This window comes from Protopterus annectens, chromosome 13.part0 (assembly GCF_019279795.1).
Source record: "Protopterus annectens isolate FY-2018-M chromosome 13.part0, PAN1.0, whole genome shotgun sequence".
Taxonomy (NCBI): Eukaryota; Metazoa; Chordata; order Ceratodontiformes; family Protopteridae; genus Protopterus; species Protopterus annectens.
This window is the reverse complement of record NC_056747.1, coordinates 782,118,473-782,146,468: the sequence shown is the minus strand read 5'-3', so window position 1 is coordinate 782,146,468 and position 27,996 is coordinate 782,118,473. Positions and strand designations below refer to the sequence as shown.

Sequence of the window (27,996 nt, the reverse complement as noted above, 5' to 3'; positions counted from 1 at the left end):
TCCTATCTTTGCAGGCCTTTCAAGATGCTCTCCCATCCAGGACAGTTGCCATTCAAATGAACAATATGTCAGTGGTCTGGTACATCGACAAACATGGAGGAACCAAGTTTTATCCACTTTGTCAAGAAGCAGTGAGAGTGTGGCAATGGATAATCTCTTCCAATCGCTTCCTAATGGCAACGCACATCCTGGGGAAATCCAGCGTGATTGCAAACAAACTAAACAGGTCCACTCTTATGCCTCATGAGTGGTCTGTCAACTTCAAATTGGCAGAAAACATTTTCTGACAGTGAGGCCTGCCACGCTGTGATCTATTTGCCTCTCCTCTCAGCAATAAGTGCAGCAGATTCTTTGCCCTGATCACTCCATAGAGGGAGTCACTTAGAGATGCTGTAGTTCACGATTGGCCCTCCAGTCTCCTGTATGCTTTTCCACCCTTGCTACTCATTCCCAAGTTTCTTCAGAAAGCAGTTCAGTTGAAGAGTACAGTTATCATCATTGTACCTTTTTGGTCTTGTCAGATTTAGTTCCCATTCCTCTGGCCTCATCTTCTACATCCCATCCTGGAGTCTGGATCCAATTCCAGACCTCCTGCCTCACCTGACAGGCATGACTTGTCTGGACATAACTGGCCTCAAGTTGACAGCATGGTTTCTTCAGTTCCACTGACTGATAGACAGCTCAGGCTCTCCTCCCCAGTCTGTCATATTTTGTTATCTTGCAATAGGACTTCTACTAGAAAGACTTATAAAAGTAAATGGAAAAGATTTGTCTTCTGGGCCCATAGCAAAGATCTGGACCACTTTTCATCACTTGTGCCAGCGATCCTTGGATTTTTAGCTTCAATTTTTAATGAAAGAGCTAGTTTCCCAACTATTAGAGTTCAATTGGCTGTCATTTCTAATTTCCACACAGGTGAAAATGACTGTACATTAGTCTCTTCTAAACTATGCAAGGCTTTTCTCAAGGGAGCTTTTTTTGGCTTAGACCTCTGTTAAAAGATCCTACTCCTCCTTGGGATTTAAACATTATGCTTCAGGCCTTAACTCAATGTCCCTTTGAATATGCAGCCAAACAGACCTAAAATTGTTATCTTGGAAATCCACTTTTCTTGTGGCTATTACATCAACTAGAAGAATATCAACTTCAGGCTCTGTCTTCAAAGCCTCCTTACCTAATTTTTCACAAAGACAGGGTGTCACTGCAAACTATCCTGTCCTTTTTCCTAAGGTAGCATCTGAGTTAAATATTAACCAGGTCATTAATCTTCAAATTTTCTTTCCCAATTTATCAAATAAGATGAGTATATATTACACGGGTCTATAGTAGATCACCAAAAGCTTAAAAAAGCAAACAGTGATTAATCGACCCTATGTAAGCGAAAGCTTACAATGTCGAAGTGTCAGAACAGCTTTTTTTTTCCAAGGGAAAAAAATTGCTGTTCCAACAACAACAAAAAAATAAAAAACAATTTCAAACATTACACCCCCACACCCCCCTACTTAAATATACCAACTCTGAGACTGCACTACAGTGCCAAAAATGGCAAAGTACTGAAGCGGCCAAGCAAATTCTTTCCCAGGGAAAGAATTCACTTAACAGCCGCTTCAATATTTTGCTTTTTCAGCCTTTTATGTTTGGCCAAGACACATTCGAAAGAATGCATCTTCGGTCTTGTAATATAGACCCTATTACACCTGTTGGAGATGCATAGACAACTTTGTTTCTACCTTCACAGAACCAAAGATTTAGGAAGTCTGACCAGTTATTTGTTTATTTTTCTCCTACCACATTACACAATCCAGTATCTAAAGTTATATTGACTAAATGGTTGCTTGATTGTGCAACCTTTGTCTATGGTAAATTGGGTTTATTTTTACCAAAGCCTGATAGGGCTTATTCCACAAGAGCTATGGCTATTTCTTCAGCTTTTTGGTCCAGACCATCTTTAGATAAGGGTCTATATTAAATCATCGAACACTTAGACAAGAGAACGATGATTTATCAATCCCATGTAAGTGAAAGCTTACAAACTAGAATGTTTAGAACAGCGATTTTTTTCCAAGGGAAAAAAAAAATCACTGTTCCTAAAAAAAAAAAACACTTATAACATAAAGTAGGGGGCTTCACACCCCCAGACATGGGGGGCTGTGCCCCCCTACTTAAATATACCAACACAGAGATTGCACTACAGTGACAAATACGGCAAAGTAATGGATGTGGCCAAGCAATTTCTTTCCCAGGGAAAGAATTCGCTTATATGCCACTTTGTCATTTTGCCTTTTCATCTTTTGAAGTTCGACCAAGACGCAATCGAAAGAATGCGTCTTCGATCATCTAATAGGAACCCTTAGATAATATTTGTGCTGCTGCAACTTGTGCCAATACCCACATTTTCATTGCTCATTACAAGTTGGATTTAATTTCCAGGATCAGAACAACCTTTGACTCAGCAGTGTTTTAAAATATCCTTCCATAAGGGCCTCCCAAGGTTACAGTAACTGGGAACTCTGTTCCATCATTTGTGGAACTAATGAAAATGACATCAGATAAAAAAGTTATGTACTCACCATAACGTTCCATCTGTGTTGTCCATTTTCTTTTTTCCTCAACCCCCACCCATGTACCCCCTCCTTTTTGATTCTGGAGAGATCTAAGAGTTGTACGAGAATCTCTGTTCCATGTTTGAGCTACAGCTTCCCTTTTTCTCTTCTACATCTGATATTTTCTATAATAAAATGTCCTGTTATATCTGGAGGCAACAAACTCGATCTGAGGTATGTTGCTTGGCAGGGCATTGTGGGTAAAGGGAGGAGCTTGAGAATTCTAGGATCCAATGATCTGGTAGAAGCAGCCAAGTCAGATCCGAACCCATAAGTTGAGGAAGAACGAAAATGGACAATTGTTAGAAAAATATATAATATATATTATAATGCATGCTTAGTGCATTCGAGGTTTAAAAGGGTTAATACATTTATTCTGTTCACACTGCATGAATCTGCACAGCTATTAGAAACTTAACAAGAGACATTTCATTTCTGCTAATGTCATGAAAATAACAGGAGACATTTAATTTCTGCTAATGTCATGTAACTTAACAAAGAGATATTTCATTTCTGCTTATACCATGAGAAAATATGCAGCTGCTAGAAGCTTTGATAAAGAAAACAATAGATGCTTGAAAGTATAAACCATAGTCAGCATTACTTGTACTAAAGCTAGAAATGTACCTTGAATCTAGACAAAATGTAACACATGTATTAGAACTGTACAATTGAAGAATTGAAAAGTTAAGGTGGGCTAAAATAAGCCCAAGGCCAGGTTGTTTTTCTCAAAATGTTTTTGCAAGACAGCAAATAATCCAACCATGTCAGCAATAAGTCTGGTAACAATTTCTGTGAAACATACAGAAAGCTGTGTCCAACTACGTCAGCAATAGAATAGTAACATTTCTGTGTGACATGAAGAGAACTGTATAAGAATAACATACTGATCACTGAAGAGCAAGACAAATCCTGTACCTACATGCTTTGTCTCCTTGCTGCAAGTAATAAAGGGTACCTTGCTTGTACCTAACGTGCATTGGTCTTTGAAGTTTTTTCCTTTTACAGATTGGTCCTTCGAGCCGGAGCCCTCTCTACACCTCAGATCAGACGGCCAGGTGGTTGAAACCGTACGGGGAAGAAACCAAATCGGTTCTTCTTATATGGAAAGTCCTCCGACTGAATTGTCATTCAAAAGAGGCCAGCCACTTTCTGATCTGTGACTGAAGGACGGGTCTCCGCGAATCGGTGATCAATCACGTAGGCTCAGGTAAGGTGAATCTACTTTTTTCTGTTTTCTGTTTTAGAGCAGGGACTAGATGTGTATTGTTTTTGTAAGATTGTATTTTTGCAAGTCAGGAACAAAAAAGATTACTGTCTTGTCATAGATCAGGAGAAACAGAATAAGTAGGCAGTCATTCTGAAGAGACTATACCAAATCCGTGGTACCACGTTAAAAATTAAGAGAAGTTACATAAGGATTAAAGGGTAAAACAAAATGGGTAATAATTGCACAAAAAGACCCCAAAACCCGCCGTTAACGGAAGACGCAAAATATATGCAGTCGCTGCACCCCGACAATATTAGATATTATTCAAAATGGGTTAATTAATACGAATTTGATGGAAAATTAGAAAAATCCTCGCTTATCAAACAGCTCAAAAACGATTCAAAGGGTCGGGTAAAAAAGCAAAGTCGATTAGGAATTCCTCAGGCACACAGGTGGCTGGAGGAAGTAAACCGTAGAGAACAAAAAAACAAAGATTCAAAAGCAATGTTTTTGGATAGGGAGGATAATAACTTAGTAATAGCATCAGCACCTCTGCCTCCCTTACCAGAATATGAAGCAAGTGAACAGATTAGTCCACCCCCACTATATTCTGCGGTCACTGAAGATAGAGATATTGTGAAATTAAAACTGACTAAAATTAGAGATCACATCGGGACCAGGTCCCGAACAAAGGCAGGTAATTCAGAAGAAGGTATTGAGTTATGGCAAATAGTTAAGAATTCACGATCTATAGGTGAAGAAGAAGAAATATGCCCGCTTATAGAAGTACCCAATCCTCAGGCAGGTCAAGACAATCAGGACCCAACTATCTTAGTGTATAGACCTTGGACTCCGGAAGATATCCGGAAAACCACTGAGGAAATTCCCTATCTAAAGGTTAATTTCAGAAAATTCTCACAAGATTTACAAGGAATGAGGTTGAGTTATAACCTAAACGGAGAACAAATAGAAAAAGTAGTTAGACAAATTGTAGGGCCACATTGGTACATGATTAGTGGGAACTGGAATCTCTGTGACGCTGCACAAAGACCCTTCCCACATAGCAGAGCAGAATTAGACACCAGAGTAAAAGGTCTTACAGACCGCATCTCTGAGAAATGGAAACCTAGGGCAGACTGGACTTGCATTAATCAATGCATCCAACAAGAAGGTGAAACAATTGATCGGTATTATGCCAGATTGTTAGAATGTTTTAATAACCACTGTGGAATGCAGGTTCCTGAAGATCAAACACAAGATTCCCCATATGAACAGCAGCAAAGAATGCATTTTTAAAAGGCAGTAGCATGCCTATAAGCAGTTTTATTACAAAACACATGGTAGACCATCGTACAAGCAGGTTACAATCATTACTTGAATATGCTAGGCATGCCGAAAGGCATTTTAATAGCAAAAAGAAAAAGAAAGCTCAAGTATTTTCTGTAGAAGATGGAGCAGAAGTTTATGTAGTACAGTCTGGGAAAAAGGGCAAGAAAAACGCACAGGGAAACAAACAATCTGATCAGCGATCAGAGGACTTTGAAGGGTGGAAAAAAATGGGAGAATGTTTTAAATGCGGTAAAAAGGGACATTTGGCAAGGGATTGCAAGAAAAACAAGAAGGCAACAACAGAAGACAAGGAGGGCGAGGACTGACTATAAGGTAGTCAAGAATCACTAGAAGGGGCTAGCAAAGAAAGGACAAATGAGAATGTGATAGAGGGAGTAGAGGAAGTGCAGGAAGTTAGTGACAATGAAGAAAATGAAATATTAGACCTAGCTTTATTGAGCTTAGAGCTCTATTTAGCAGACACGAAATCAGAAGTTACACTCTTGGTAGAAGGGAGGGAGGTCAAATTTTTGTGTGACTCAGGGGCATCACGAACCCTGATACACCCCTCCAAACTGCCAGAAAACACAGAGTCACCTGATTACATACTGGTCAAAGCAGCTAATGGACAGCTGTATCGGGAGCCTCTCTCCCGTAACATTGTAATAACTGATCCAGTTTCAGGATTGACACAAAGAAGCAAAATTGTAGTTTCTGCAAAATGCCCAGTAAACCTCTTGGGCAGAGACCGCATGCAGCTATTTGTTATAGCAGTAGTCCGAACCATGCAGGGTGTGGAAGCACAGCGACAAATTAACACTTTTGTAGTGCAATCAGAGGGTGAAATGTTTTATTGGTACAGCCAGGACTTGGTTACGACTGGTCCAGGGACTGTGACCAAAGAGTTAATGAACCTAGCCATCAGCAAGTTCCCCTCCCTTGACACTGATAAGCAACACCTGTTGCATTGTACCCTGTATTATTGCAAAATACCAGGACCTGATAAGGAATATGAGCAAGAGTTATTTAAGAATCATGCAAACAGATTGATATTGCGTAACCTGTACTTGGACACAGAAGGGAACAGTGTAGCCAACTGTTCATTGCCCCAGGAGTTCTTTGCACTTTATAAATCTAATCGATTACCACATGTTAGCTTAACCAAAAACAGAAGTATAGAATGGGCAGACCTAGGAGAAAAAGTTACAAGATGGGAGAAACAGACAGAACTAGAACTGTCAAAACAAGGAATACAAGTACAAAAGTTGAATTGGATAACTCAAACTAACCCAGCTGTGCACTTGCAGTCTAGCGAGGACAGCTGATTGACACTCCTATTCAAGGAGGAAGAGAATGCCTTACGAGACATACCAGAGACTCTCTGGTCAACAGGGAAATCAGATGTAGGACTCATTTGTACAGCGGGACTAGTTACTATCATGCCAAAGTCAGCATTCAGACCACAAAAAAGACAGTATCCCTTAAGAAAAGATGCAGAGGCAGGGATAAAGCCTATTATAGCAGCCTTACTTAAAGGAGGGATACTAGTAGAATCTCCCGATTCACCATGTAACACACCCTTATTTCAAGTTAAAAAGGCCAATGGAAAATGGCGTATGGTCCAGGATTTACAAGCCGTAAATGATGCAGTAATACCAAGGGCACCCACAATGCCACACCCACACACTCTGTTGAATGATTTAAAACCTCAACAAAAATATTTTTCTGTGGTAGACATCAGCAATGCGTTCTTTTCGATACCGATACACCCTGACAGCCAGTATTGGTTTGCATTTACATTTCAGGGGAAAAGGTATACATATACGCGACTACCACAGGGATATTGTGAAAGTCCAATGATATTCTCACAAGAAATGGCAAGCAACTTGATGGGATTTACCCCACCAAGAGGTAGTCAGATTTTACTTTATGTTGATGACATCTTGCTGGCGGCCCCCACCCAGCAGGATTGTAGAGAAGATACCACAGCACTTCTATGATTTTTAGCCGCTGAGGGGCATAAGGTAAATAAAAATAAACTGCAGCTTTGGAAAAAACAGGTCAAATACCTAGGATATGTAATATCCAAGGAAGGTAGAACGTTAGATGAGGACAGAAAAATAGCAATTTTGCAAGCACCAAAACTCACTACCAAGAAGGAAATGATGTCCTTCCTGGGTACAACTAATTTTTGCCGGAGTTGGATTCCAAGCTATGCCTTGGAATCTGCACCTCTGACTGACCTTATATATAAGAAGCCTATGGCAGCGCAGGATTTGTTACAGTAGACAGCAGAGGCAGAATCTGCCATCTGTAAACTAAAGCAGTTAATAGCATCCTCATTAGTTCTGGGATTGCCAAACTACCATAAACGTTTTTTCCAAACTGTAGATTGCAAGCAGGGTTACATGACATCAGTGTTAACACAACAGCATGGGGATAAGCAACGCCCCATTGATTACTACTCATCACAATTAGACCCAGTGGCACGGTCCTTACCCCACTGTATACAAGCAGTAGTTGCAGCTGCAATGGCAGTACAGGCTTCAGCCTCAGTAGTCTGTTCCACCCTCTCACTTTGAGAGTACCTCATGCAGTCGTGATTATTTTACTACAAGAAAAGGTGGCATATCTTTCCCCTGCTAGGCATCTTTCCTGTATGACTATATTATTGAGCCAACCTCATATGACAATTGAACGATGCATGATTTAAACCCTTCTACTCTGCTCCCGACCCCTGAAGACGGCACACCGCACTGCTACCTGCAGGTAATTGAGCAAAAGACGCTACCTAGAAAAGATCTCACGGATGTCCCCTTGGATGATGCCAAGGTGACTTACTACGTGGATGGCTCGTGCAAAAGGGGTCCTGCAGGACAGAACCTAGTAGGATATGCAGTAGTCTCTGATACTGGGATTATAAAAGCAAAACCTTTACCACACAATTTATCTGCACAGGCAGTGGAATTGATTGCCCTGACACGGGCATGTACCTTAGCAAAGGGTAAATGTGTAAACATTTTTACTGATAGCCAGTATGCTTTTTCTACTGTACATGTTTTGCGCAACAGTGGAAAAACCGGGGAATGATAACATCTACTGGCAAACCTATAAATCATGCGCAGTTTATTTTAGATCTTTTAGAATCTATTCAGTTACCTCAGAAAGTAGCCGTTTGTAAATGCACAGCTCACACCAAGCAACAAGACAGAATTTCAAAAGTTAATGCGAGAGCTGATACAGCTGCAAAACAAGCAGCCACAGAAGTATTTCTTTTAAATGAGGAATTACAACCCTCTGAAACTTTAGATCTAGATATGTTAAAAACAATGCAGAAACTCACTATGCAAGCTGAAAAACAGCGATGGATAAAACGAGGAGCAATCCTCGAAAGGGGGCTGTACATCTCTAGAGAGGAAAAAACGATACTACCCTCTAATTTGTTTTGCTATGCAGCATTGTTGAGCCATGGGCAGTGCCACGTCTCAACAGGGGGGATGGTACAGCTGGTGTACCAGGTGTTCACAACGTACGGATTTACAAACTGCTCTAAAAAATTTTGTTTGATGTGTCAGATTTGTAACAAACATCATGCACAGGGGGCGATAAAGCCCAAACAAGGGAGTTTCCCCACACCACCATATCCGTTTCACACTATTTGTATGGATTTCATAGAAATGAACAAATGTGAAAATAAGAAGTATTGTCTTGCCATTGTAGATATGTTTTCCAGATGGGTGGAAGCCTTTCCAACCAAAAATCTAGATGCAGCTACGGCGGCAAAAGTACTTGTCAAGGAAATCATTCCTAGGTTTGGTATTCTGGAAAGAATCTACAATGACAATGGTACACACTTTGTAAATCAAACCATACAGCAGTTGAGTAAGCATTTTGGTATTTCTTTAAAAAATCATTGTGCATACCATCCGCAATCTGCAGGGATAGTTGAAAGGCATAATGGTATACTAAAAAACAAATTGAGAAAATTAATAGCTGAGACAGAAAACACTTGGTTGTATTGTTTACCCCTGGCACTGTTGAGCATGAGAACTGTCCCTACAGCAAAAGGATTGACTCCTTTTGAAAAACTATTTGGAAGGGCTTATTATACACCCCAGTGGAAACTTCTCATGTCATCAGACCAGGAAGCTGATTTTACACTAGCTGAATATATGAAAAAGTTGTTGAGTTCTAAACATCTGTTGCAGTCAAATTCTGTTTCAGATAGAAAACAAACCAAAACATCAGAAGTGGCAGTGACGCCAGGAGACTGGGTGTGGATCAAAATTATCAAGCAAAAAAATTGGGCTTTGCCAAGGTGGTAAGGTCCCTACCAGGTGCTTCTTTGGACACCCACTGCAGTCAAGATAGCAGAACAAGCTTCATGGATACACCTGGTTAAGAACTTTGAGTTGGACAAAAATATTACCTCTCCATCGGGGCCCTCAGCACAAAGTCTGGCTACAAGGGGGGGGGGGTCAGATCAATAGGACTGATCCATCTCAACCCCAGTGAAGAAACCATTGGTGCTGAAGGTCCTATTAGGGCAGAGAGTAAGAGCACGTGTCCAAAGTAAAAATGACGGAATCTAGTAAGATCCAAATACACCTACTTAGAAGAGCCAGAGAAAACAGAAATGCAGAACAACCATTTCCACAAAAGTATTGCATAACCATCCTGTCGACTGTAATCTTTTTGTTGTGGACATTCCTTTTCTCAACCACACAAATTAAACTGAACAAGCGTGCACAGTGGCACCCAAACTTTAACACTTACCAGGCAATCAAATATGTGTATACTGAAACCTTCAATGTTTTGAATTGCTGGATTTGCACAGCTTTACCAACAGCATATGGGGGGTTACTGTTAACTTCAGTTCCCCTAGGAGCCAACAAGACCTGGGAAAACCTAATTCATGATACATCAGATGTCACATCACAAGATAAAGTAGCATTGCACTTGTCTGTTCGACAGAAGGGAACTGTGTGTTTTTATAAGAATGATACAGTCAAGGTGGGCTGGAGCAATTGCAATGTGACTGTTCCCTATAGATGCTACACTAAACCTGATAACATCGGATCCTATTGCAACACGACCTATGATTCATTTGTTGAACTGATGCATAGGACAATTGGTGAAGTAAAACATAATGCTGACCTCTATAAGCAATTGTCCATAATTGACAAAAAAAGTTTCATGCATAGTCAGGGTATAGTAAAGTTACTACTAAAGTAGAAGACTGTTACTTTATATGCGGTAGAAAAGCATATAAATGGCTACCTGAGAATTGGTCTGGCAGTTGTTTTTTGGGGTACCTAGTTCTGGCCATACAACACAAAGCAGTTTTACCTCAAGGGAAAATTCAGAATGTTTGAGAAATCAAGAAGCCTGTCAATCCAGTGGGGCAAATCAATGCACGCTGGAAAAAACATCATGCTGTGGGCGATGGACTGTCGCACATGGACTTGAGTGATACTGTTATATCATGGGCAGGTGCACTGCCAGCATATGGAGCAACAAAATCAATCTGGGAACTGAGAAAATTGTCTAAGCTTCTCGAAATAATGAGCAATGCAACCTTTTCTGCCCTAGAATTGGTGACTGATGAACTGACTGCCATGAGAACAGTGGTGCTTCAAAATCGCATGGCTCTTGACTTCACCCTAGCGGCGAGAGGAGGTACGTGCGCTTTAATCCAGGAGGAGTGCTGTTCGTATATTCCTGACCACAAACATGAGATAGACAACCATCTTGAGATAATTCAGCAGGTGTCAGCCATGACCAAACCAGGACCAAATCCATTGATGGACTTTTTCCAGAAACTGTTTGGGGGTTGGGGCAGCATCCTGATGAACATTCTGATTGCCATCTATGTAGGAATAATCCTACTGGTGGTATGTGTGTGCTGCTGCATCCCCTGCATAAAAAGACTGATAAAAATTTTATAGACATTTCAGTTTCAGAAACCTTATACCAAGATGCTGAACTTGAAGAATTGCTAAAAAACTGAAAATGCTTTCATGAGCTTAAACTAAATGACTCTCTTAACTGCAAATCCTGAGAAGGAAGAGGCTAAAGGAAGAAAAAACTGTTTATGCTTATCTTAAAAGTAGAATAAAAGTATTAAAAGGTGGGAAATGTTAGAAAAATATATAACAGTAATATGCATGCTTAGTGCATTTGAGGTTTAAAAGGGTTAATACATTTATTCTGTTCACACTGCATGAATCTGCACAGCTATTAGAAACTTAACAAGAGACTTTTCATTTCTGCTAATGTCATGAAAATAACAAGAGACATTTAATTTCTGCTAATGTCATGAAACTTAACAAAGAGATATTTCATTTCTGCTTATACCATGAGAAAATATGCAGCTGCTAGAAGCTTTGATAAAGAAAACAATAGATGCTTGAAAGTCTAAACCATAGTCAGCATTACTTGTACTAAAGCTAGAAATGTACCTTGAATCTAGACAAAATGTAACACATGTATTAGAATTGTACAACTGAAGATTTGAAAAGTTAAGGTGGGCTAAAATAAGCCCAAGGCCAGGTTGTTTTTCTCAAAATGTTTTTGCAAGACAGCAAATAATCCAGCCATGTCAGCAATAAGTTTGGTAACAATTTCTGTGAAACATACAGAAAGCTGTGTCTAACCACATCAGCAATAGAACAGTAACATTTCTGTGTGGCATGAAGAGAACTGTATAAGAATAACATACTGAGCATTGAAGAGCCAGACAAATCCTGTACCTACATGCTTTGTCTCCTTGCTGCAAGTAATAAAGGGTGCCTTGCTTGAACCTAACGTGCATTGGTCTTTGAAGTTTTTCCTTTTACAACAATGCAGATGGAATGTTATGATAAGTACATAACTTTTTGATAGTGGATATTCTGAACGCAAAGTACACTGTATGCAGTTGTTTTTTTTAACAATTTTTCCATGCAAGATCCATCTGCCTTATTAAGGCTTTGATGTCATTTGTTAGCCATGGGCATTTTTGCTCTTGAAACCTTCCGCAGGGTATGGAAAGGCAGTTTCTTGTACTAAATTACAGCTTGATTGTAAATTAACATCCAGTCAGTGCCCTCTATATGAGTATGAAGGCTTGCTTCCTTATTTACAGAGACTGAGCTTTGCCTTCTAGTAATCATTTGGGGTATTTTTTGTTTTGAGTAGCCATGTTGAAATTACTGGAAGTGGTTTCTGAGGTTGTATGGAAGGAGATTTACTTTTGCACAAAAGTACTTTGTGGTAGTTTTAATAAGATCAAGGACTGTATCATTAGCCATTGAGGTGATAGACTTTGCTGAATGTTTGATTTTTCTGCTCTAGACCCTGCTGCTGAAAGCATCTATTTCATTGTGGTGCACTAGGACTTATGGAATTTATATTAAAATCAGTCAAAACCACAATGTTTTAATTGTAGTATGTTGGAAACATGTTTTTAAAACTTGCAGGAATGTCAAGACTGAAGACAGAAGTAGGATGTACATAATGACAATGTGTATGCATGTATTTACCTAATGAAAAGTCCACGTTAAGCCAGGTGGGATCCCTGGCATTACTGGACTTAGGATCTCTAGGTATAATTAAATTTGTGAAAACTATTTTTAATTGATAGTAGAGTTCTTCATCCATTCCTTTTATCAGCTATAAATAAAAATAGCATAGTTTGATCATATGCATTTTCAAAAAAACTATTACTGAATGCGACTCAGAATGTCAATCTAAGAGAGTTCTCTATCTTTGGTTCAGCAGGTCTGACGACAAAGGTATGTTATTACAGGCATAAGCTACAAGTACATTAAGGGGTACTGGCAAACCATTTTAACACCTTATCCAGGCATGGTACTTTAAAAGCAGAGAACATTACTGTTGTGTATATATATATATATATATATATATATATATATATATATATATATAAAATACATTTAAACAATATTTTCATTCCATGCAACATAGATGATAAGAGTTGAAGTTTAAAGAGGACATTGTGAACAGATAGAACAGATAGAAGTGACTTATAAAAGACAGCAAGGAAAAAAGACTGTTCAAGAAGCCTGGCTTGCAGTTATACACATATTCCGTTTATAAACTGTTAAACATTCATATAAGGTGCTGCATACGTGCAGAAGTATAAGGAGTCAGCTGGGCACCAATCAAAGCCAACTGCCCTAAAAATAACCATGCTTATACCGCTTAATATTATACCTAACAAATCACACAACTCTTCATTTAAAGCCCTGCACACAACACCCATCATCAATAGAAGGGAGCTACAGTATCCAGTATAACATACAGCAGTCCTGAAAAATACATACACATTGGAGGAGTCACATAACCACCGTACAAGAAATGGAAGGGTGTTTCCTTAAAACCTAGGTGCAGCCTTAAAATACATGCTGCATCAGTTACAAAGAATATATACCCAGCCCATTGAATGTATAAAGGTACAAAGAATAACAGCAGGTAAACAACAATTTAGCTCATTCAAAACTGACCTCAAGTGAGTAATACTTAGTAAAGGAATTAGAGCCATGAGGCAGCTTGCCAAATACCATAATAAGCATACTCCACCAATTTTAAATTCTGTGTACTTAAAAGAATGCTACCACTGGCATTTCATCCACCAAAGAAAGCTCTTCATCAATATAAGGTTGTATCTGTACTGCGCAAAACAAGCACCTCTGACGATTGGAAGCTCTTTAAAGCATCACTGCAATTTAAACTCCAAGGAATATTTAATGCTAGATCCCAAAACAATCACACTATTAGCTAACCTAATAATGTGTTGCACAACTTCCCAACTATTCCATGCACTTAAATATTATACAGTGCCCCCACTAACTGATTAGCATTAACTCAAATATTGATATTGCAAACAGAATTAGATTAGCAATGCACATAAAGCATAAATGTGTAAAACATTTATACATTGTAAAGTATAGTACAAAACAAAATAACGCACAGGAAGACAGTGCTAATACACTTGGGAACATTATAAAGTCTTGAACAATTATAACTAATATGCAATGATAACAGGGAAATATGGCGCACATTGCCATGTCTTAATCATAAATAGTATGCAAAGATACTAATGAAAAGAGGGACAAATTACTTTTGGCACTACAGATCCTGTTCTGATGGACAAGGGAAGGGGAACTGGTACTATGGAAATATGTGCCTGAATCCACGGTGCTGCAGCAGTAGCACTGTTGCCTCACAGCAAGAGGTTCTCCTGTCCGATTCTCGGCTGGAGTGCCTTCTGTGTGGAGTCTGCATGTCCTCTCCGCGGTCGAGTGGCCTCCGAAAGACATGCGTGAATGGACATGCCTTTGCTGAAGATTGGGCATTGGGCTGGCAACTCAGCACCACAAAAATCTACTGCCTGCCAATCATTAGTGGACCGGAGTTCCGCTGTGGTGACCCCTAACCCGGAAAAGCCAAAAAGGCAAACAAACAAACCATGATACAGTGGGAAAGAAATTTTTTATTTAATAACTCCTACTGTAAGTCTTGTAAGCTTTATGCCAGGTATCTGGATGACATCTTTAGTTTGTGGGATAATACAAAGGAGAAATATCTACCTTTATAGATTATATTAATCAGACTACTGATTTTTTATGTTTTACCCACATTATTGAAGAATTTGAAATATTTAGATATTTTGCTTAGTGAGGATGTCATTAAGGGGAGGTTAGCATCATGTATTTACCGTAAGCCCACTTTGTTCGTATGCCTTCCTACATTATGCTAGTGCCCATTCCTACAGCCAGAAGAAGGCAGCAATGAAAGGGCAGTTTTTAGGGTGGTACGAATGGTAATACTAGATGATCAATTCTTAGATTAATGCATGCCCCACAAGACCATGTTTAGCACCAGAAGGTATCCAGAATACTTTATCAATAACCTCATGTATGAGATAATATGTAAAGGGAACAAATTATTTTACTCCTAATTTGCAGGTACATTCAGACCCAGTTATAGGGATGGCATCTATGCAGAACCCTACTTGTGATAATGTTAACAATTCATTAATAATAAATACCAATGGTGATGTTACATTTAATGGTTTAACAGCAACTAATAATTACCTAATTTCTTTTATTACTCTATACTCCCTAGATAGTGCCTTCATTAAATGGACCCTTGAAAAGAACTAGTCAATCTTGAGAGAGGACAAGCCGAAAATTTGTAAGATTAGTGAGGCACTTACCATAGTTTATAAGAGAGGTAAAAACATGAAGAAAATCTTTGAGTTTTCCAAAACTGTTGGTACCAATAAAATGCCCAGAAAGTATAAGTGTGGGTGATGCTGCTATTGTAAATACATTCTGGTAGGTGATCAATATAGTATTAATACCCAGGGGTTTAGGAGTACAGGGGCTTTTAATTGTGAGACTTTGGGCGTGGTATATGCTGCCTATGCCAACTATGCCCTGGGTTTTATATTGGGAACATCAAAAGGAGGTTAGGAGAGTGAGTTTTCAAGCATCTGTACGATATTAAAAGGAAGAAAAATACTAATGCTCTATCCAAACACATCCAGGAAAACCCACGGCATAAATTAAACTTATGGTGTTCAAAAAAGTTACACCAAATATTGGCCTTGAGATGAGGGAGCTCCATCGGCAGCTGCAACTAAATGCCGGCTGCCTCCTCAGTCTCTGTGAACAGATCTCCATAGTTTGTTTGTTTGTTAAAGCATACAGCCCATCAGCGATAAAAGGCAGTACTATGACAATATGATATATAGTATTAAAGTCCGGTTGCTATCACTACTACTTAGCACCTCAGTGTATTTTTTACACTATATATCCATTTATACATTTTTTTTGTTAATTGAAGTTTTTTATGCAAAGTTTGTGGGTGTGTTGGTGAAAAGAATGTATGGCCCTTTAAGGAAACTGGTTTTGGAAGGAGGCTTGCTGATCACATGATTTGTTTCCTTATTTTAATACTTTATATAAGCTTTTAGGTACTTTATTTTGTGTCTAATTAAGTTTTAATGATTTAAAATGGAAGTGTTCATCTTTATAATGCCTGTTAAAAAATCCAGTGCAGTCCGTTCCTATGCTTTTTAGTCTGTGCTGTTTTGCGGAGGATTTTATAAGCTACAAGTACATTAAGGGGTATTGCTAAACCATTTTAACACCTTATCCACGCATGGTACTTTAAAAGTATAGAACATTACTGATATATGTATATATATATATATATATATATATATATATATATATATCTATACACACACACACATAGATTTAAACAATATTTTGCATTTCATGCAAGACAGATGGTAGGAGATGAAGTTTAAAGAGAATATTGTCTACAGATAAAATTGACTTGTAAAAAACAGCAAAAAAAAAGACCGTCTAAGAAGCCCGGCTTGCTCTTGTATATGTATTCCTTTTATAAACTGTTAAACACTCATATAAGGTGCTGTGTAAGTATAGAAGTATAAGGAGTCAGCTGGGCACCAATCAAGGCCAACTGCCCTTAAAATAGCCATGCTTGTGCCGCTTAATATTATACCTAACAAATCACACAACTCTTCATTTAAAGCCCTGCACACAGCACTCATCATCTATAGAAGGGAGCTACAGTATCCAGTATAACATACAGCAGTCCTGAAAAATACATACACATTGGAGGAGTCATATAACCACTGTACAAGAAATGGAAGGGTGTTTCCTTAAAACCTAGGTGCAGCCTTAAAATACATGCTGCATCAGTTACAAAGAATATATACCCAGCCCATTGAATGTATAAAGGTGATTTTACACAGTTTTTTTAAGTATATGTGGCTGAGTGTAAAATAAAAAGATGGCACTAAGTGTAAAATATAAAGAGGCAGTTCAATTTGTTTCAGCATTGCAACTCCTCATTTAAAAAGGTGACAAAGGTTCACTTGCATCAGTGTTTGCCAAATTACTGTTCATTCACAATGCTCAAAGAATAAAAGCAGGTAAACAACAATTTAGCTCATTAAAACTGACCTCAAGTGAGTGATGTTTAGTAAAGGAATTAGAGCCATGAGGCAGCTTGCCAAATACTATAATAAGCATACTCCACCAATTTCAAATTCTGTGTACTTAAAAGAATGCTACCACTGGTATTTCATCCACCAAAGAAAGCTCTTCATCCATGTAAGGCTGTATCTGTACTGTACAAAACAAGCACCTCTGACGATTGGAAGCTCTTTAAAGCATTGCTGCACTTTAAACTCCAAGGAATATTTAATGCTAGATCCTGAAAAAAATCACACTATTAGCTAACCTAATAATGTGTTGCACAGCTTGCCAACTATTCCATGCACTTAAATATTATACAATGCCCCCACTAACTGATTAGCATTAACTCAAACATTGATATTGCAAACAGAATTAGATTAGCAATGCACATAAAGCATAAATGCGTAAAACATTTACACATTGTAAACATAGTACAAAACAAAATAACGCACAGGAAGACAGTGCTAATACACTTAGAAACATTATATAGTCTTGAACAATTATAACTAATATGCAACGATAACAGGGAAATATGGCACACATTGTCATGTCTTAATCATAAATAGTATTCAAAGATACTAATGAAAAGAGGGACACATTACTTTGGGCACTACAGATCCTGTTCTGATGGACATGGGAAGGGGAACTGGTACTATGGAAATGTGTGCCTGTGGTGCTTTTTTGACAACATTACCATGATACAGTGGGAAGGAATTGTTTTATTTAGTATCTCCTACTAAAAGTCTTGTAAGATTTATGCCAGGTACCTGGATGACATCTTTATTTTGTCGGATGATACTAAGCAGAAAATATCTACCTTTACAGATTATATTAATCAGACTACTGATTTTTTATGTTTTACCCACATTATTGAAGAATTTGAAAAATTTAGATATTTTGCTTAGTGAGGATGTCATTAAGGGGAGGTTGACATCCCGTATTTACCGTAAGCCCACTTTGTTCATATGCCTTCCTACATTATGCTAGTGCCCATTCCTACAGCCAGAAGAAGGCAGCAATGAAAGGGCAGTTTGTTAGGGCAGTATGAATGGTTCATAGGTTCATTGGTGTGTACTAGGCTAATGGCCCTGGAGCCTTTACAAGCCTAGCCCATAGAAGTGCCCTGGCATCGTGCCGCCCGAAGTTAGTTCCCAGTGCCTCTGTCAAGTAGAACCACTGGAGTGATCCCTGGGGTGAACTTTCTATTTCCCACCCACTCATCAAGATTTCTCTTGAAGAGGGCCGGTGAGGTGCTCTGCTTGACATGTATGGGAAGTCTATTCCAGAGCATGGGCAGTCTCTGACTTATGAACCTGTCCCTCCAGCATGTTCAGTTGATTGTGGTAATGACGGTGAGGTCTCTGGAGTTGTGGTGTGGAAGGATTGGGATTTCTTTAGATGTAGCATTTCTAACAGAGCTGGGTCAGACATGGCTTTGTAAGTCAAGCAGAGATCACCTCTTAGTAGACGATATGAGACAGAGAATAGCTGGAGTTTTTTGAGTCTGTCCATGTACGACATGCATTTAAGTCCTAGGATCCTCTTTGTGAGGTACATTTGAGGCCTTTCCAGCTGTTGCATATGCCTAGTGAAGTACATGCTAAATGGGGCATTATACTCTATGATTGAATGAGGGAAGAGTAGAGAGAGAGAGATGATGACCTCTTTCTTCCTGGATGCAAAACCCTTGGTAATGAGATGTGCCACATAGAAGGACTTTCTGACCACAATGGAAATGTGGTGGTCAAAGGAGAGGTTGCTGTCAACCTGTGTCCCCAGATCTCTTATAACACCTTCAGTGTTCAGTGGATTCCCATCAATGTGGTACTTAGTGGGAACTGAGTTGTTCTCAAAGGGGATGACAACACATTTTTTTGACATTAAGCTTAAGGCCATGGTTTTGACACCAGTCATTGGTCTCAGTGAAGCCTTTCTATGGGATGTCTACATCACTTGGGGAGTTAATAATGGCTCCTAGCTTGCAGTCATCTGTGAACTTAGTCAGTCAGAGTCCCTCCATGTTGGCCTGGACTTCTGAGAAGTAGATGCCAAACAGGAGAGGACCCAGGACTGATCCCTGTGGGACTCCACTCATGGCTGGTCAGCGGTCTGACTTGGAGACCGCTACTTTCACACTGTGGGTTCTATCTGTGAGCCAATTTGCAACCCACCTAGTGATATAGGGGTTGATGCCTAGTTTGGTGAGTTTATCAATAATTCATGAGTGGGGAATGGTATCAAAGGCCTTGGCCAGATCGAGGTAGGCTGTATGAACTGCCTTGCCCTCATCCACAGCACTGATGACTAACTCAAAGAAGTCAACCAGGTTGTGCAGGCATGATCTACCTTTCACAAAACCAAATTGTATGGGATCTAGAGCTTGGAGATTCCTTATATCTTTGTTAATTAGGTCCATGATGATGCACTCCATAGCTTTACATATTAGACTAATGGGGTGATAATTCCCAGGGTCTGTAGTCTCTCCCCCATTATGGACAGGGATGAATGTAACAGTGTGCCATTTGGTAGGGACAAACCCTGAAGTGAGGCTGCGATTGAACAGGGCACACAGATGTGGTGTCAGTTCACTTTGTAGCTCATGCAGAACGCATCTAGGGATATTGTCAGGTCCTATGGAAGCTGTATTCTTGGCCTTGGACAATGCAGCTTTAACCTGTGCTGCAGTAATGCTGGATGCCTTGCTTTCCTCTAGTATTGTAATTGGTCCTTTAGGGGGGAAGAGAGGGGTAAAGTTGGCACTGAATCTGTCGGCCAGTATGTTGGCAGTATCAGTTGGCTCAGTATAGGATGTACCATTGTGCAGTAACTCAGAGCAAACCTAGGTATTGCCGTGGAAATTTTTGATATAACTAGAAGGCTTTATGGTTGTTTTTAGTGTTTTCTGCAATTCTGCCTTCATAGCTAGCATTAGAGGTTTTGATGAGGTATCTCAACTTTTTGTTGAGGTTAATAAGGGAGTTTTTCCAGTTTTGGGACTTCACCTTTTTCTGCAATAGTTTCTTTCTTCTGTTATAGAGTTTATTAATGGCAGGGGACCACCACATTTGCTTCCTTTTTTTGTAAGAGAGCGTCTTGGTTCTGTTGGGTATTGCTAGTTCCATGCTTTTATGTACTTGTTCGTACAGTGCATTGGTGTATGGTTCATCCATCAAAGAAAGCTCTTCATCCATGTAAGATTGTATCTGTACTGTACAAAACAAGCACCTCTGACAATCGGAAGCTCTTTAAAGCATTACTGCACTTTAAACACGCAGGAATATTTATTGCTAGATCCTGAAACAATCACACCATTAGCTAACCTGTGTTGCACAACTTCCCAACTGTTGCATGCATTTAAATATTATACAGTGTCCCCAATAACTGATTAGCATTAACTCAAACATTGACATTACAAACAGCAATAGAGTAGCAATGCACATAAAGCATAAATGTGTATAACATTTATGCATTGTAAAGCATAGTACAAAACAAAAGAACAATGCATAGGAAGACATGCTAATACATTTGGGAATGTTATATAATCTTGGACAATTATAATTAATATGCAACAATAATAGGGAAATATGGTGCACATTGCCATGTCTTAATCATAAATAGTATGGAAAGACAGTAAGGAAAAGAGGGACACATTACTTTGGGCACTACAGATTCTGTTCTGACAGACAAGAGAAGGGTAACGGTACCACGGAAATGTGTTCAAAGGTTTGTCCAGAGGGATTAGAGCTTGAGTGTGGCTACCAGTCATGTGACAAAAGTACTCCAATTAATTCCGTGAATGAATCTGACTTTCCCTGTACCAGCATTTTCAAATAACGTATCACTGGCAGAAGCTTAGGCAATCTGCATAAGAAATCTGTCGTTGATCTGATAGTTTAATTGTTTGAAGAAGCAAGTCTGTTATTACAGGTATGAGTGTAGGGTGTAGAGGCAAGCTACTTTCTCCTCAACCTGTTACTCAGGAAGGTAAAGGTAAGCTACAGAACATAGCACTTAATGTACAAGTGCAAAAAACAGCACTTGCTTACTTAAAGAGTAAGAGAGTTGAGTGCTTAGTAGAACGCAGTCCCAATACGCAGAACAAGTCTGTGCTTTTTGAGAACATGAGCAGTGGTCTTTAGTTCAGAACTGTAGCCTTAAGTTGCTCTAGTCTGTAAAAGGGGAATGGATACTGCCTTTATTTTATTTAAAGTTCTAAGTCACTTTGCAGGGCAAAATAGGTACACAAGATGCTGTCTTGGGCACTATAGATCAGTCCTGCTGGAAAAGGAAGGGGGAAGCGGTATTGACCAGCACTCCCCACCCATCTCTGGAAGACTTTCTTGGTGCTGGTCCCCTGACAATGATGAAGGTCATTCATTAGTGATACAGATGGCTTCAATTTAGGAATGTGATCAAGTCACTGTAGAACTGGCAGACAGAGATAACTTAAGGGAATCTGGACAGTTACTTCTGTTCAAAGTCGGAAAAAAGCGATATAGATGAATGACAGGTTAGGCATGAGTTCAGTTATTTGATGGTGAACAGAAGGAATGATAATGGCTGCCTTTTGAAACTCCCAGACATCTTATTCATTTGTGACAGAAGATTAAACATTTCAGGGCTTCCCAGCAAATACATTATACCTGTTCATATTTGTCACTACAATGCCCAACTGTTCTGTCAGCCACCAACGTCACCCCTGGTAGTTAAACAGACAAAGCCCAGAAGTTAGGTTACACAGAATAAAGTGGTTATACTTATCTGAAGGCCCAGTGGATCAGTGTAGATACAAAGCAAAAAGAACTTTCAAAAGCAGCATATGTTCCCTCAGGTACATGATAATTTCCATTCCACTTTAAACTACACAGAAATTTGCCTACTATCCAACGGATGACATATCGGCTTTACCAACTGCAAAACTCTGTAATTTGTACTTTAAATTCTTCATGTAATACTCACTCTATGTGTTTATCCTATAACCCTTCAAAAAGCAGCACAGATTAAATTCATAGTCTCCTACATGCGCATTGCTATCCGAAGTGTTTAATCATTGTTATGCATCATCTGCTTTATGTTCTGTTACTGCACACACCTGACGTGAAGTTGTATTAAGTTCAGGATCTAGCATTAGTAAGCACCGTATACCTCGCAGACCAAAATAACATGAGCAGAGTGTTAAGCTCTTACTAGCACTGGCCAATAATTTAAACTTCCCATTCCAGACAGCATTTATAAATTAAGCATTTAAAACACTTTCAGTAACAACTCTTTATCATAAGTCACATATGTAATATTCTCATTTACTGAAAGTATGTTGAAATGTTGTACATGGGAATATAACCTGTCCGGATGACATGCACTAAACGATGTCAGAAAGCACTGCAGTAATGAAATGAGCTAACTGCTTAGTGATGGCACAGTTAAAATGCTTGTATCTTGTATGCTCAGTGAAAGGTGTGATATCAAATAAAAATGAGGACCTAGACAGCACCACTGAGGCATGGAAGACAGAAATGCCACTGCTGAAAATATAACCTGGGCAGAGAACCACGTACAGCAATTAAATAAATAACCCAGCTTCTCTAGTGATGCAGTAGAGCCTTTTTCCATTTACCTGAAACAGCAATCTGCATGTGTTAATTACAACTGAGATGCAAGTATTTCTGCAACAGCTCTATGTAGCAGCAAACAATGAACAGAAAAATGGACTGAGAGGGATACTCATACTACATGAGGCCAAGGTATGAAAGCAAAGTGGAGAGTAATAAGTAAAGCTACTGGAAAACTGGGGTGCATATGAGAAAGCCTGACCAACAGAAGGCAAGAAGCTGTTGCTTTACATATACATTTACTAAAACCCACCTGGTGCATAGTGGAGACCTCCTCTTTGCAAATGTATAGAAGCAACAGAGACAAGAGGATAAATACAGTACATAGTCTATACCTATACATATATATATATATATATATATATATATATATATATATATATATATATATATATATATATATATGTATAGATAAAGATAAATACATATATATAAAAATAAATACATATATATAAATATATATGCATACACATATACACATATATAAATGTGTGTATGTGTGCGTGTGTATATATGTGTATGTATGTGTATGTATATATGTATATACATATATATTTATATATATATATATATATATATATATATATATATATATATATCGAGAGAGAGAGAGATAGATATAGATGTATTTCTACTCAGCTTTAATGCACCTGTATACAGTAGAAAGGACTGAATCAAAAGAATGTAAGTACTAGCAGATGTACCCCACACAAAAGTAAATCAACAGAACTTTGAGGGCAAAAGAATGAGATGAATAAAACACTAACCACTAACAGAACAATGTCCTGAGAACCATGTGTTATAGCCAATGACAAACATTTCATAAGAGCTACTTACCTGTTGTGGTACCATGTGTAATCCCTTATCCTAGTGCCATTACGGTGCCAATAGCTGGATGCTGAGGCAAAAGCAAGGCAAACAGTAAAACATGTTTGCACACCACCGATAGACAATCCTGTTTCGAAAAGAAGAAAGAAAATGTCAGCAATGCAGATCCTGTGAAAAGAAAAGATGCAATGGCGTCAACATTAAGGTAAGCAATAGCTGACCATGGAGTACAGCCATTTAGAGATCAGTCAGAGTGAAGTGTAATGATTATTCTGGGCCTTTTGTTCTGTTAGACTTATAGTGTGGAGATAAGATATCTCCATTTCACTATCTCTTAAAAGAGGGTAAACAATGGTGATGCAATAATGAGGTCCACAAACCAGTGGCAAATGGCTGCCAATGTTTTATCACACACATCTGCATCCCATTAGGCCTGGCTCAAGAGCAGAAAGAACCCAAGTAAGTTCCACCATGCTGGGTTTTAGTGCAGATACGCACTGCCAATGTGTGAAAGCACAAGTGTCCTCACTGTGACAGCTATGGAGAGGAATAACTGTACTGATGGCTGACATCAGAAATGGGCTGCAAGGAGATTAGAATGTACCTTATGGAATACAAAAAAGAGCTGCAAGCAACACTAGAATCCAGGACTTTACCAGTAATCAGGTACACAGATACAAAGTAAGGCCCAGCTAGGTACCTGAAAAATATCAGTGGAGCTGCTAAAAGGCAAGGTTATCTTTTTTTCAAATAATGATGCAGGTAAAATATATGTAGCAGATCTTAAACTAGAAAAATAGTCTAAAATGTAAGAAGTAAGACAAGATATTAATCAAAGTATAGTTGAATGAGTTGTGCATAGTAGCAGATCTTTGGGAACACGTAAACTATAACATTAATATTCCCAATTGAAGCTATGTTGAGCTGGCCTTTTTCTATTGCAATTTCTCTCCTTCTGAAGATCAGTGCGGCTGTTCTTATGCCATCACATGTATTGCAGTGGCACAAGGTTCTCAAATAAGTAGCATTTGTATGACCCTACAGCAGTTCTCCAAAGTAAGGAACCTCAGCAAGAAATGTGCTTGGTGTGTGGGTGTATAAAACATCACATTTTATTAACTCATAACTATATCTAAACCACTATATCTAAAACAAAAAGCTATTGAAAACATTGACAAAACAGTAACAAAACATTCTTTTTGCTGGTGGGCAAGTCACCTGCACCCGCCTCATATGCCCACTATTTAAATATAGCAACTCTGAGATCGCACAGCACAAAAAAGCTCCTTACAAGACTGCTAGCAGTCCTGCACCAACACCTCAGAAATCTGGTAACTGAGCCAGTATGGAGATCTCACACACACATACACACACATGAAAACAGGTTAAAATTAAATGCAGATGGTCAGTTTTTAGTGTATTCTGCATATGCTGATGAAATATGTTTGCTGTAATGCATAACACATTAAACACCATCCATCTGCATTCTGACATAATAAATGGGACTATATAAAAGTGTTCTGCAGACTTGCACAGTTCAACACACTGTGAACCTTCACTACAATATTAATTTTTCACACTAAAGTCTCTCGTCCACCAATGCTTCAACTACATGTGTCTATGCATATAGATATACACAGATATCTTTACTTATTTTATTTGCATTTGTTAACTGGGATAGAGCACTGATCAGAAAAGATCGATTTCTGTTTCAGCCCATAGAGAAATAAGGAAAAGCAAAAAAAACAAAAACATATATATAAATTACAGTATGGTAAGTTCGTTATGATGAGTATAGAATGCAGACAAAAGCAGTCACTATATACAATATAGAGAGAAGCATTCATACAAGTGTAGTAATATACAAAAGTATATATATAAATATCATATATATCTAGCTACGGATTCACTTCAGAATCTTGAAATTCCGAAACATCGAATTTCATATGATCGAGACCATATGACCGATGTTTCAGAATATTGAAATTCCTAAACAAATCCAAAAAAAAAAAAAACTTAAATGTTTCTGCAGGGGGGTAAGCACCCCTGTATCCCCGACTTCCCCGCTACTTAAATATTCCAACTGCAAGATCGCACTACAGAGAGGAAAAGCTAAATCTCCTATTCTGCACTGTATGCAGATCTCCATTCACAATGTCGGAATTCCAAAAGTTCAGTCATATGATCATGGCCATATAAAATTCGATCTTTCAAGATTTTGGCATTGTGAAGTGTTCCCCTATCTACATATATAGCTTAAATATAGATATATGTGTGTGTATACATATATGTATATCGTTATTTAAATGCAGTCAGATTGATATCTTGCAAAATTGTTAGGAGGCAAACTAATGCAGTACAACAAGATTCTTTAGGCAATATGTCCAGAGTGTTGGCATTTGCATGAAGCATTATCCTGAAGATAATGTTTTAATTGTGCATGGAATTTTGGATAAGAAATTATTTCTTTGAAATCATCAGGGATAGATGTCATACTCTATATTTGCCTAGAAATAGGAACCAATGATCTGCGCATAGTAGTTTAGCTTTAGAAGCTTGTAGGGTAGGAACTAGGTGGCTTCAATTTCTGAAATTGTAGGATGAGGGCTGCTTTAATTGTCTCGCTGCCAGAAGGAAATTGTGTGACTATATAGGAGAACTTGATTACATAAGAGGAGGTTATACTGTTGTTTGACTAGTAGCTAGTTTACTTTTTGTAGTGTAGTGCAGTTTAGTGGTGTTAATGTTTTAATTTCTCCAAGTCTTTTGGGTTTCTAATACCATGACAGGAATGGACCCCATGTCTAAGTCAGTGTATAATTAAAGTTCATGAAATTAGTACTGTTTCAGTCTTTGATGCTAACCAAAAGTACTCTTCGCAGCACCTGCAATGTGCCCAGAATTGGCTCCTTCAGTTAATATGGAGTTACATGTATCAGTAGCATATTTAAATATGATTGTAAATTCTTTTTTACGAGACCCATTGCTCCTTCTACTGTTACATAAGACACTGTAATCACTGGGTGTGGAGATTTCAATGATCAATGTTATTTTTGTTTTCTTTTCATGGACTATTCTACCTGCTTTTCTCGCATCTATTTTCTGAATTGTTAGTAATGGGTGATCCCATGTGATATACACTTCTTCATTCTCTATAATGCTTTGTGGCTCATGTTTCCAATGCTTCTTGGCTTCTTCAGTGTTGTAATGTTTGCACACTCCCAGTGCAGTAGTCTTGCCACATTATTATACCTTTCAGTATACAGACCCTCTGCCATGAAGGTATCACACTCAGCAACAATGTGTGTGACTGTTCCCAGTTCTGTTTTACATCACCTGCATTTGTCTGTTTCTCCCACATATTCAATGGACTTTGTAAACCAACGTGTACATAGTCCACTATCCTGGAATGCCGATACTAAGCTTTCATGTTTTGGTTTACATTCACTTCTACTTAACTATTCCTGCGTCAAACCCTGATTGACATGAGGTTGTTCCAGGAGTTTTCTGTACTTGCCACAATATTTATGCTTTTCTACATTTCTTGCCTTCTCACCTGATCCTTCTTATATTTTTTTCTTTTGGCACATTCAGTTTCTGCTGATTTTTGTCTACTTCTGGTTTGATTTCTATTCCCACTTGACACTACTATGCTTCTGCTAAACAAAGCAGGGAAATCATCTTAGACTTCTCCTCATGTTTTAAAACTTTCACCAAGTTTGGATCTAGTGAGGTCACCAGGTATGTATGCAGTCCCATGATTGCAGATCTATACATATAATCAGTTCTGAGGAGAGCCATACTTACTTCAGAATGAGGAATATATACTCTTTGGTATACACTGATTTGTATATATCATTTGATAAGCATGAGGCATTTTTCTTGTTTTCCTGTCCAACTAATCCAGTACCTTTTTGGGCCAATCAATCATCACCAAAACTGTAAGTTAGAACAGGAAGAACAAATTGGTTTATATCTTGGACTTTGTTCCTAGATGTCAGGGCTGCTTCCAGCACTAGTTTTTGTCTTCTAAAATATTCCTCACTGAGTTTGTTCACAATTGTCCATGTTTTATTGTCAATCTTTCATCAATTCTCAAATATTTATACACTCCCTCCTGCTCATGTTCCTTTATATCACATTCCTGTCCTAGACTGATATTTTCTTAATGATGAAGCTTTCCTGCTTTAAATGTTGTTTTTGCTCATTTATCAAGACTAAATGATATTATTATATCATCTGAGATAATTTAGACCACTTGCAGTTGTGCTTTCAATTTCTCATCTGATGAACTGTACAGTTTTAAGTCATCCACAAAAAGAAGTCCTTACATTTGGTTGTTTTCTGGGTGCCAAATTGTAACCATGACCTAATCTGTTAAGTAGACAGCTTAATGG

General features: G+C 38.5%; 1 protein-coding gene across 7 annotated transcripts in view; it reads right to left on the bottom strand.

The window, feature by feature from the left end:
- GJD3 (gap junction protein delta 3) overlaps positions 1 to 27,996 on the bottom strand; it is a 1,257,337-nt gene that overhangs the window by 880,636 nt on the left and 348,705 nt on the right. For 5 of the 7 annotated variants that reach the window (XM_044054493.1, XM_044054491.1, XM_044054494.1 and 2 more), the window contains one exon: positions 23,609 to 23,767. The gene's annotated coding sequence lies outside the window, so the exon portion shown is untranslated. The remainder of the gene's footprint in view (positions 1 to 23,608; positions 23,768 to 27,996) is intronic. The other 2 variants (XM_044054492.1, XM_044054496.1) reach the window with 1 other exon arrangement.